Below are 11,569 nucleotides of genomic sequence, written 5' to 3' on the forward strand. Positions count from 1 at the left end.
CCAGCTCCTCCAGTCCACTCCAGCCATTCCTTACCCATTTCCATAATTCCATCTCAGTTATTAACTGCTGACCACCCCTGACACTGGAAACACAACCCATGGCATTTTCCCATTAGAGGCTGATGGTCACTTTGGTGCTAATCTGTCTTTGCATCAGTGTTGAACAAGCAATGGTCTCACTGAAGTTACACTTGATTTATGTGGGCACCACAGAGATAAGAGCCCAAACCAAAAATCTAACCAGGCCATTTATTTTTCTTAATCACAGGAACACAGATGGGATTTTAGGTGGATACAACAATTTAAACAATGATTTAATTTTTGAAACCAGTTTTTACTGCAGGAAGAATCTTTTATCACCACCACTGACAACTATGTCCCTGAAGGACCTTTACTCAGGAATCTTCCAAAACTAAACTCATTGTCCCTAAAGCCTGGCAGATGTATTTGTGTCACTTGGGTATTTGCAGCAGGAGAAGATGGATTTTCAATGCTGAGATTGACCTTTGAAGACTTAGATGAGGGATTGACGGGTTACAAAGCTGCACTGACCAGAAGAACTGAGCAAATCCTGACTAACTCAAGTGTTAGTGTCTTGCCAATCCAGTGAAGTGTTTGGACAAGCTCAATTTGAATCATCAGCTCATCCTGTCTCAGGTAAGCTTGGACTGGCAGATACTGTTAGGGAACAGCTGTTCCCATGCATTTCTTTTATGGACAAATTAGCTGGAAAATCTGCCTCTGTTTAGCACAGAGAGAAAAATATTTACACAGATCATGGGACCTTCTGTGCCTCACAGGGCTTGGGAGCCTACAAGTGCAGCGCAAGCTGTCCTCTCTTTATCCACCTATATGCATCATCTGCACCTAGACATGTGTTGGTGGGGAGGGGAGCTCTTTTTTAATGTGCTTGCAATGAAATCAGACTGAATACCTTGAATTTTTACCTTAGTAAGACATTACATGACTGATTAAACTCAGCAAGGTAGTGTAATTATTGTCACAATTTCTGGTCACTCCCCATTAAAGAAAGAGCAGGCAGTGATAGAGCAGTGAAACTAATCACAGCTATAATGAAGGAAGAATGGCAGGCTGGAAATATTTAGCTAAAAGAAGAGGCAGATACAGGGAAAACAAAGACACACAAGATAATGAATGACATGAAAACAGAATGAGTCATTACAAGACATCATTCTTGTAGCAAGGGATGGCTGGAAGCAATTCATGTGAAAGTGGGATGAGAAAACAACATTTTTACAATAAAACTAGCCTGAAAATATTGTCATCTTATTGCAGAGGTTCTGTTGTCTCCTTATCACAAAAGTTTCATACCTGCTTTGTGTTTCTCATGGTCAGCTCCTCAGAGCACTGACTCTTTCCTTTTCACAAAGCAACCAACAACTCCAGTTCCCTTCTCACCCAGCCACCCCACTCTTTTATACCATCTTCTTCTCACTGGTTACACCTGTAGCCTGTTAAAGTCAGGCCTGTTCCTAATCTTTGATAACTGGCCCAGCTGCAGCTCCTTAGGGGTGAGATTACTTTCTACACTATCTTTATTTTCTTATATTCTATCCCCCTACATGAAGATCTCACAGCTGAAGGACATTCCTGATAAAAAGCTGGCCAGTTCTTTTGCTCAGGTTAGTTACCTTTCCACGGGAATGCAGTCACATAAACTCATAATAAAACAGCAAACATGAGGACGCACTCCTGCAGGCTCCAGGATGGGATAACCCAGGTGGAGAATGGACAAATTACCCAGAGCAGGGTTTTCTGCATCACTCTTAAAGGGATCTGAGCCAGCAAACTGCCTGGGACAGGCTGCTGGGCAAGGGGGAGTTTGGTGTAATCACAATTCCCAAACTTTTGATAAGTTAAACCCAAAATGAGAAGTATGATATAAAGGCAGGCATATTCACAAATTATTTGATGAAATTTGAAACTTCCCCCTCTCATGTTGTTATACTTCATGGGTAAAGCACGTTATTAAAACTCAAAGCATGTTATTATACTTCATGGGTAAATTCTATTTCTTTTTGAAATCATCAAAACATTTACACTACAATGAAATATCCTCCCACTGCAATGCTAAAGGATGAGCATAGCCCAAAATTAAGTAGGGTAATTAGGAAGGACCACTCCAAATCAGAAAAACAAACTGAAAAGTCAATTTGAAAAACCCAAAACACAATGGGGATTCAAAATTTAGAGAAACATGTTATCATCAAAAGTGCTCTACTGCAGTGGTAAGCTCTTTGTTAATTGACTGTTTTGTTAAGGTTCATTAAAGGCTGGTGTTTTAGCCAATAAATCTGGTTGCACAGCTAAAATTCTGGTTTGTTTCTCAAGAGCTGGAAATTTCAGCTCAGAACAGTCCGGGGTGCTGGAATTGTGTTTACTGCTTTCAGTCATCATCTATTTTTGGATTTATTATTTCAGTTATTGTAATCACTACGAACTGTAGTCATGCTCTACACCCTGTAAATACCTGTACAACATCCCCGTAACCTGCTGGGGCCACAGAGATCACAGCCACAGCTTCTGTGTTTGGAGCATTTAACTCACCTTGCAGTCATTTAACATTGCTTTATTTCCTGCTCTCAGCCCAGCTTGGCAGCTCTGTCTCCAGAACATCAGATATTTTGTAGGGCTCACTGTTTCAGTCTGTGTGAAGTTCTTTTCTATTCAGAAATGGGATCTTTCATTAGGAGGAGCAAACCCTGTCAACTTTTAGCAACATACTCATAAATTTCTGTGGCACTAGGCACATAAATATGGTAAGTATGTAATCTTCCCATAACTATGTGTAAGCATTAAATAATTATTAATAATACCTCACAGAAAATGAAGGTAGTATTATGCTTTACAGAGTATCGTGTATAAATATTTATCAAAATCTACTTTATTGAGTGTGGTAAATCAATAGAAGCATTTATTATCCACTAAAAGCATATAGAGAAAAATCTGAATAAAAAATAACATAAGAAGAAGTAAAATATTATAATAACATCTAGAATAGATATATAATAGAATATAATAATAGAATAATAATAAATAAAATAAATATTATAATAATAATAAAATAATAATGATAATGATAATAATAATAATAAATAAGAAGGAGTAAAATAATCAGCAGCATTCTGAAGTCCATGGAGACAGAAAATAAACAGACTTGGTCAGGATATATGTTCCAATTGTCAGATCCTTTTTATCCCATTTTAAGGCTGTTCATTCCTGTTTGGCCCAGTGAACACTAAAATCTCTCTCTCATCCTCAGAGAAGTTGATGTTGATCAGGTATCAATGGATCCAACAGTTTCTGGCACACCTGAGCTGCTGCCTGGCACAGGCACCATCAACACTTGTTTGAGTATGAGACCTTTTGGAATATTTTATAAAATAAATCCTGGTCAGGAGTCAGTACTTCCCAGGATTCCAGGCCACCTCCCACTGCTCTGATTAACTCTCCCATTTGACCAAATAAAGCTTCTAATACCCATTAATATTCTTCTCAGACTGAAAGCTGACACACCTCAAGGATATTTTTTAACTGAGGCCTCTCTGTGTAGGGCAAAATAAAATTTTGCTCGTCTAATGAAGAATGGCAACTGAGTGATGAAATGCAAATATATCAAGTGCAACTCCCTGGACTGAATGAGTGTCTGAAGCCAAACACCTTTATCAACTACCTCTGAACCCCAGTGGGCTGAAAATTAAAGCAAAAGAATTTACCTGCTGAACCCAATCTGTAAGAAATTCAGCTACTTAACAATCATTTCTTTTTTTTACATCACCTGAACAGAAATCTTCCACTAGAGCTGTTGTTTATCTTCCTTGCAGCTGTTCTCCAAATTGTGCTCACTTTTCTGGCTGGTAGGGGAGCAAGCTATGCCCTTGTTCTGCAGGGGGAGAGGTTAATTTTAGCCCTCATAATCCCAAACACTGCTTGGCCTCCCCCAGGCTGCCACAGGGCTGTGAGAAGCTGGAATTAACCCGCACACCCTCCGAGCTCCACAGCATTCCATCCAAAAATGACACTGGAGGCCTTGGCTGGGCTGCTGGGGGTCAGCAGAGCCCAGGGCACGGCCAGGGCTGATCCAGGCACACGAGGAACCCCTGAGGAAGGTATTTTCCTGCTCATGCAGTGAGCATTGCAGTGATCAGATCCTTCCACGTGTGCCTTCGTGCCCTGGGTTCTTTATGGCCTGTCAGCTGCAGATTATACTCGCTGCAGAAGGGATGAAGGAGCAGTCAGAAACAGAAAATCCTGTTAGAAAATAAAACCACCCCTGAATTCTGATGACCTCACAGCTGACCTAAGAGGCAAGATATCCTGATATTGGAGAATGCTGTCATCATCACAACATCAGCACCTAACATCTCTGACTTCATCTTACACTGCTTTGGCTTATTCCAGACAGGATTCCCTCAGCTCTTCTGCTTCCATTCATCCAGGGCATCCTGTGATCTCCTTTTCCTTCCAGTTTCAAAGTCTTCCAGCAATTTGGGCTTTGGCAGTATACCTTTAGTGTGGAAATTTCCATTATGGGGAAAATTTGGGGAAATTTTCCTTTTTCCCTAAATAAAAAAAAGCTACAACATTTTCTGAATAAAGTCTGTATTTTCTAATTAGCCCGTACAATAACCAACCTCATATTGATCAATGGCATTAAAGTAGTTAATTCGGAACATGATTTTGGACATTCAGACACTCTGCCAGCTCTACTTACCCAGGCAGGGAAAGGTAGTGAGGGAAAATCTGTGGCCTAGAAATACGAATAGTTTAATTTAGAAGAGAATTGGGGTCCATGCTGAGCTGTGCAGTCACATCTCTGCTCTGCAGCTGGACACCTGGAGAGACAACTACAGACAGCAGCACAGTTTTCTTAAACAACACAGGTTCCAGCCCCAGTCCTGGAGTGTGACTTCCATCTCCTCCTGGTGAAGCACTGAAACAGCAAATGCCCACTTGAAAAATCAAGTTAATGCCTCTGCATTGTTCAGGCAACAACTTCATGGGTTTCATCAAGGTGTGCAAGTTTCAGATCAACTCTTGCAGATCTCATTTCATACTGGCTAATGAAGAGTCACAGAATCACAGAATGGTTTGGGTTACCTCAAAGCTCATCCTGTTCCACCCCTGCCGTAGTCAGGGACACTTTCCACTGTCCCAGGTTGTTCCAAGCCCTGTCCAACTTGGCCTTGGACACTTCCAGGGACCCAGGGGCAGCCACAGCTGCTCTGGGCACCCTGTGCCAGGGCCTGCCCACCCTCCCTCACATGGAATAAATTATTCCTAATGTGCAATCTAAACCTACTCTCAGTTTGAATCCACTTCCCCATGTGCTGTCACTCCACGCCCTCTCCAAGGTTCCTCTCCATCTTTCTCTCCCCAGGATCACTGAGGCTGGAAAATCCCTGCCAGCCCCTGGAGTCCCAGCTGTGCCCAGTGCCCACCTTGTCCCCAGCCCAGAGCACTGAGTGCCACCTCCAGCCCTGCCTGGGACACCTGCAGGGCTGGGCACTGCAAAGCTCCCTGGGCAGCCCCTGCCAAGGCCTGAGCACCCTTTCCATGCAGAAATTGCTGCTGCTGTCCCAGCTGAGCCTCTCTGCATTCCCTGAGAGAGGTGGCCAACACCCAGCACGTTTCCCAATCCCTTCAGGCACTGGAAGGTCACAATTAGGTCACCCCAAAACTTCTCCTTTCCAGGCTGAACAATCCCAACTTTCCCAGGATTTCCTCACAGCAGAGCTGCTCCATCCATCCCTCTGCTCATCTGGACTTGCTCCAAGGGGCCCATCCATGTCCTTCCTGTGCTGGGGACTTCGGTGCCAAAGGAGCAATATCAGTTTGAAATGGAAACCTGCCACTGTTGGTTTATTTTTAACACATCACACTCACAGGGAAGACCTGTAAGCAGCAGAAAATGGACTGAAGAAGTGAAGTCTGTAAGAGAAAAAGAGAGAGTAACAAAAAAAAGGACTTAGCCTGTGAACATGAAACCCAGGAATTATTAAGAGCCATCTTTTATTCACATAGGCTTTTAAGACTGAAGGTCCAAGGCAGTAACTTAGCACACTTTAAAGCTGTCTATTCCAATGGGTATTGCAGTAAATTACTGCCATTTCCAAATACAATGTATGCACCTACCTATATTATTACTCATAAAATGTTGTATTCTAACCTAAACCAAATTTATCACATTTGATTAGGCCATAAATATAGGTATAATTATGTTTATAAATTACTTAGCTCATTTTTTCAGAAAAAAATTATTCAGGACATGCAGTATAGCATGATATCATTCAAAAGCAGCAAGGCTATAGCAACATGTGTTTCTGGCAAAATACAATAAAAATGTATAGACAGGGAAATAAAACTCTTGTATTTACTATTAATGTTCTTCCCTCTACATTGACTATCAATCATCAAGGTATTAACATCACTCAAAAAATGGCATGCTGTGGGAAAATTATGATAATTCATCCTGTAATCTATATTCCTATGAATACATGAAAAAAAAGGAATGGCATCAATTTTGGGTTCCCTCCCCCCTGCCTGGAAAATCTGATGGGTTATTTTCAGGAGGAGAATCTATACTGCCTTGAAAATGTGTAACTAAATTCACACTGAATGAATAATCCCCCATTGATGTGGAACCCCAGGACACATTCCCAAGTTTTCCCAACGCACTTTACAAATGGATTTGCTAAGTACTTGCCTTACAGGAATCATTTCCAGCTCCTCAGGGGAGAGAGACAGTGAAAGTTTACTACACACAACAGCAACAAGCAGGAGTTATTGAGGAGTTGTCACTGTCATATTTTCTGGAAAAATCCCTTTGCCAGGATTTCTTCTCTCGGGAAGCTGAGAAGGCTCAGAGAAAAAGGAAAACAATAATTATCTGATTGCTTCCCCTGTGTTTTGCTGCTTTGGAATGTGGTCTGGACATTGTTTACCAACTGGTCGTTGTTTGATTGGTTTTATGTGAATTGTTCTAACTTAATGACCAATCACAGCCAGCTGTGCTGAGGCTCTGGCGAGAGCCATGAGTTTTTCATTTCAGTATCTTGTTAAACCTTCTGTAAGTATCCTTTCCCTATTCTTGAGTATAGAATTCTTTAATATAATATCATAAAATAATAAATTAGCCTTCTAAGAACATGGAGTCAGATTCATTCCTTCCTGCCACAAGGGACCCAAAAAATACCACAATGAGTGAGGGAAAGAAGGATCCTTTGGAATTGCCAAGGGAGTTTGAAGTGTACAGCGTGGCTATCAAAAGTGGAATCAGACCCAAATCAGGAAGTTAATATTCCTCAATTACTTAGCTTGGGTGACAGCAACACAGAAAACACAAATATATCCTTTTCTCATCTTTTATGGGATTATGCAAACCTGAGAAACAGGGAGCATGTGAAGCAATGCCTGGAAAACAAGACAGAAACGGCCCTCAAGGTGCTGCCCCAAATTCCAAACCATCCCTCACTCAGAGGGTGTTGAGGTGCTTGGTGGAACCCCTCTTCTTCCTTTGGTAAGGATTTCTAGAGCAATAAGGCTTCTCTGTTGGGCACAGGGAGATTTTGCTTTTACTGAAAAGCATTTGGTGAGATAATCTGGACTAAAGTTGAGCTTTGGGTTTGGCAATAGAGCTCTCCTACTCTTTCCATCCTGTTTTCTAGAAAAAACAGCAAGAAATCTGGCATTTAGAACTCTATATAATAAAAAAGGTAAGATGTGAATCACGTGAGTCAGCATATTACAAAATGTAAAATATCATCAACGCTTTTGAGGCTGGAGCACTAAGTGCCTCCACTTTGGCTTCAGATCAGCTGCAGGGAAATATGCTCAAGAACCCTCCAGTGCTTAAGAAATGAATCTCTGCTCTTAACGAGAAATTAGAACTAAGTATTTAACCATGTAACAGACCTCAGCTTCCAAATAATACTTGGAGTAGGATGCTCCTTCCAGACTCATTGCCCTGTGAAGTTTTACCTCCCTAGAAGAACACCCAGTGACTCTGAAGCCCCAAGGTGTCCCTCCAGTGCCTGGGGATCATTTCTGTCTGAGAGCTTTCAGGCACACTCCTGGCAGTTCATTGGTTTGAACTGCACATTGTGAGAAGGAAAACACCTCCTTTCCCAGCAGTTTGTGGACCAGAAGGTCACACCCTCCACTGGGACACACTCAGAGGGACACCTGGGACTGGGAATTCTGATTGTGTTTAGTGCAGAGTTATTTCCCTCAAAAAAAAAAAAAAAAAAAAAAAAAAAAAAAAAAAAAAAGGAGAATCCCAGAATAATTTGGGTAGGAAGTGACCTTAAAGCTGATCCTGTTCCACCCCTGCCATGGAGATGGATGGGATATTGGGAAGGAATTGTGCCCTGGCAGGGTGGGCAGGCCCTGGCACAGGGTGCCCAGAGCAGCTGCCCCTCCCAATTTTCCTGCCCCAGCTCTGTGGAGACCCACGCTGGGTACCAAGTACTCAAATCTGATCAATTCCAGCAAAAAGAACTGGCTGAACAGGAAAATACCAAAGATTTTAAGGTGTATTTATTTGCTGTACACTTGAAATGAAGACAGGTTTGTCAGATAATGTAATATTTTAAATTAATTTTAAAAAATCAGTCTCACAAAAATATTTTTTTTCAAATGTAGCATGAGCTGTATTTCTTCTGTCCACATAATCTCTTGGGAATCTTTATTTTTATTTAAATGTACAAAATCTAAGCATTACTTTAGATTTTTTCCACCTCCAGAATTTGTTAATATGTTCTTTCGTGGTTTTTAGAAGTCTCATTTTAAATTTAGCAAATCAAACTTCAATTTTTTCCCCGCAGTGAGTTTGGCTAATGTAAAACAGCTGATATTGCTGTAATATGTTGAGCTCATTTTGCAATTTGATATGAAATATGAAAAAATACACAAAATTCAAATGTGCCATTAACCTAATTCAAGCTTTGCTGATACTCACTAGATATTTTACTGGTATTTGCCTGAAAAATGATCTTTGTTCTCCTTATTGCAATAGATCTTACTGAAACATCCATCAGGAAGCCTTTTTTTCAGTAACAGGGAAATAATAGCAAATAATACAGTAAAATGTCTGTCAGATATATACTGCATTTTGAACATTTCTGCATCTCCTTTGTTTTCTTCCTAACAACTCTGTTTTAAATTTGGAATTAAAAAAAAAAAAAAAAAACACTTGAGAGGCACAGCTGCCCTGGGTGCAGACCTGGGCTGTCACAGGTTTGATCTGGTCAGTCACAGTGGAGGTGCCAAATCACACCTGGAAAAGGAGTGCACATCTGCTCATTCTGCAATTCACCTTCTCAAGTTCTGGCCACAGAAGTTCCCTCTACCTCTACAAAATTGTTGCCACAACTCCATCTCAGCTGGTGGAAGTGGCTCAGCCAAGAACCCCTGCAATGCCCAGCCTAGGAATTGCTATCCTGGGAGGAGCAAGGCTTGGCCACCTATAGAATACAGGAAATCTGCCTAAAAACAACACACACGTTCAATTGTCACATCCACATTTTCTGAAAAATCCCTTTGCCCAGGAGTTTTCTGCTGGGAAGCTGAGGAGGCTCAGAGAAAAATGAAAGCAATTTTATCTCATTTGCTTCTCCTGTGTTTTGCTCCTTTGGAATGTGTTTGGAGATTGTTTCATTGGATTCTGCTGTGAGTTGTTTTGACTCTTTGGCCAATCAGGGTCAAGCTGTGTCAAGACTCTGGAGAGAGTCACAACTTTTCATTATTATCTTTTTAGCCTCTGTAAGTATCTTTTCTGTATTCTTTAGAAAAATTTAGTATTCTTTAATATAATATAGTATAATAAAATAATAAATTAGCTATCTGAGAAGATGGAGTCAGATTCATCATTCCTGCCTTCATCAAGGAACCCCACTAATAGAATATTCACATCCTGACAGTGAGCTGAAGATAGGGCAGAGCTGATAAAGGAACAAAGCAGTGATACCACTGATAACTTACCTAAATCTGCTCACTGACACAGCTGCACTGGGGACCCCTAACTGACAGAAGGGTTCTTTGGACTGCAGAAACCCAGACCCACTTTTTAATCTTCTAATAAACCCCTTCCTGGCAGGATCTTCTAATGAACTCCTTCCTGGGGTGTCTGGAGTTCCTCCCTGGAGAGAGGATATCCCTCAAGGTTACTCCTGCAGGTTGAGCCAAAAAGATGTGTCCACACTCCTAGGTCTGGGTGAGTGACATCAATCTCTACCTAATAATTGTTTTTGTTGGCTTTAATATCATTTTGTCAATACTGCCTTAACAATAGTGCACTATGCTGATGGTTATAGTTCCTGTACTGTGCAGTGAATTATTCTGATTAACATCTTTTATTCTAATCATTATCATAACATATAATACTTATATTTTTTCCTTTAAAAAGCAAAATTTTTCAATTTGCTGTAATGGAAGCGCTGGAGTACCTAGCTAATGACTACAATTCTAAATGACTGTACACATGTAGCATTATCATGAACAAGCATATATTGATTCTCAGAGAACAGAAACAGTTCAATAAAGTATTCTTCAGCATCAGTAATAAGGCACTTCCAATAAAAATTCATTATTTTAAGGATAATTTACTAAATTTATACTTCCTTATTTGAAGCTTGTTTGGCAATTTGCTTCCCAAGCTGCAAAATTAGACAAAGTTAATTTTTATTACAGTAATGTCAACCAGTATCAGAAAACTTGGATCAGATGGGTTTTTGGCAGTCAAAACCCTCCTTTGAGAAATGATAAAGAACAAACATATTTTGGCAGATGGGACTACAACATCTCCCACGGGCAGAATTTGGGCACTTTTTGTGAGGTTAAACATTCAGTGTTTCAAACAAGAGTAAATTATTTTCCTGCATGTTCCTTTTGCCTGCCACCCACCCACATCCCTCACTATAAACAGCAGAAGCATGCAGGGGTGGTGGTGGTGCAGAGATAGCCACATGCAATTTCTACACACATTTCCAGCAAAAAGATTCCAGGAAATCTTCCAGAAAACCTTTCAGGAAAGAGTTTGGTGGGCAGAGAGATAACGGGGGACACTGTGGCACAGGTGGGGTCCTGTGGAACACTGCAAGGAGGGGATGTTGTGCAGGCTCAGAGAGACAAGAGAATGGTCAAGAGCCCAGTGTATTGCCCAGAAAGAAATCCTAGAAACATTTTTAATTGCCATAACAGCCACAGAATCATACAATCATCAAGGCTGGAAGAGACTTTCCAGATCATGCAGTCCAACCATCAGCCCAGCACTACCAGTGGGCCCCTAGACCACCTCACCCAGTGACAGATGGAGACACCTCTTGGACACCTCCAGGGGTGGTGACTCCACCACTTCCCTGGGCAGCCCCTTCCAATGCCTGACAAACAGAGAAAATTGGGTTTTTAATGTCTAATCTGAATCACCCCTGTCTCATCTGAGGCCATTTCCTCTGCTGATTCTCTGCTGGAGGAGAGACAGCCCCACCTCAGTGCACCCTCCTGTCAGGGAGTTTGGAGAGTGATGAGGAGCCCCCTGAGCCTCCTCTCC

This window comes from Melospiza georgiana, chromosome 8 (assembly GCF_028018845.1).
Source record: "Melospiza georgiana isolate bMelGeo1 chromosome 8, bMelGeo1.pri, whole genome shotgun sequence".
Lineage (NCBI taxonomy): Eukaryota > Metazoa > Chordata > Aves > Passeriformes > Passerellidae > Melospiza > Melospiza georgiana.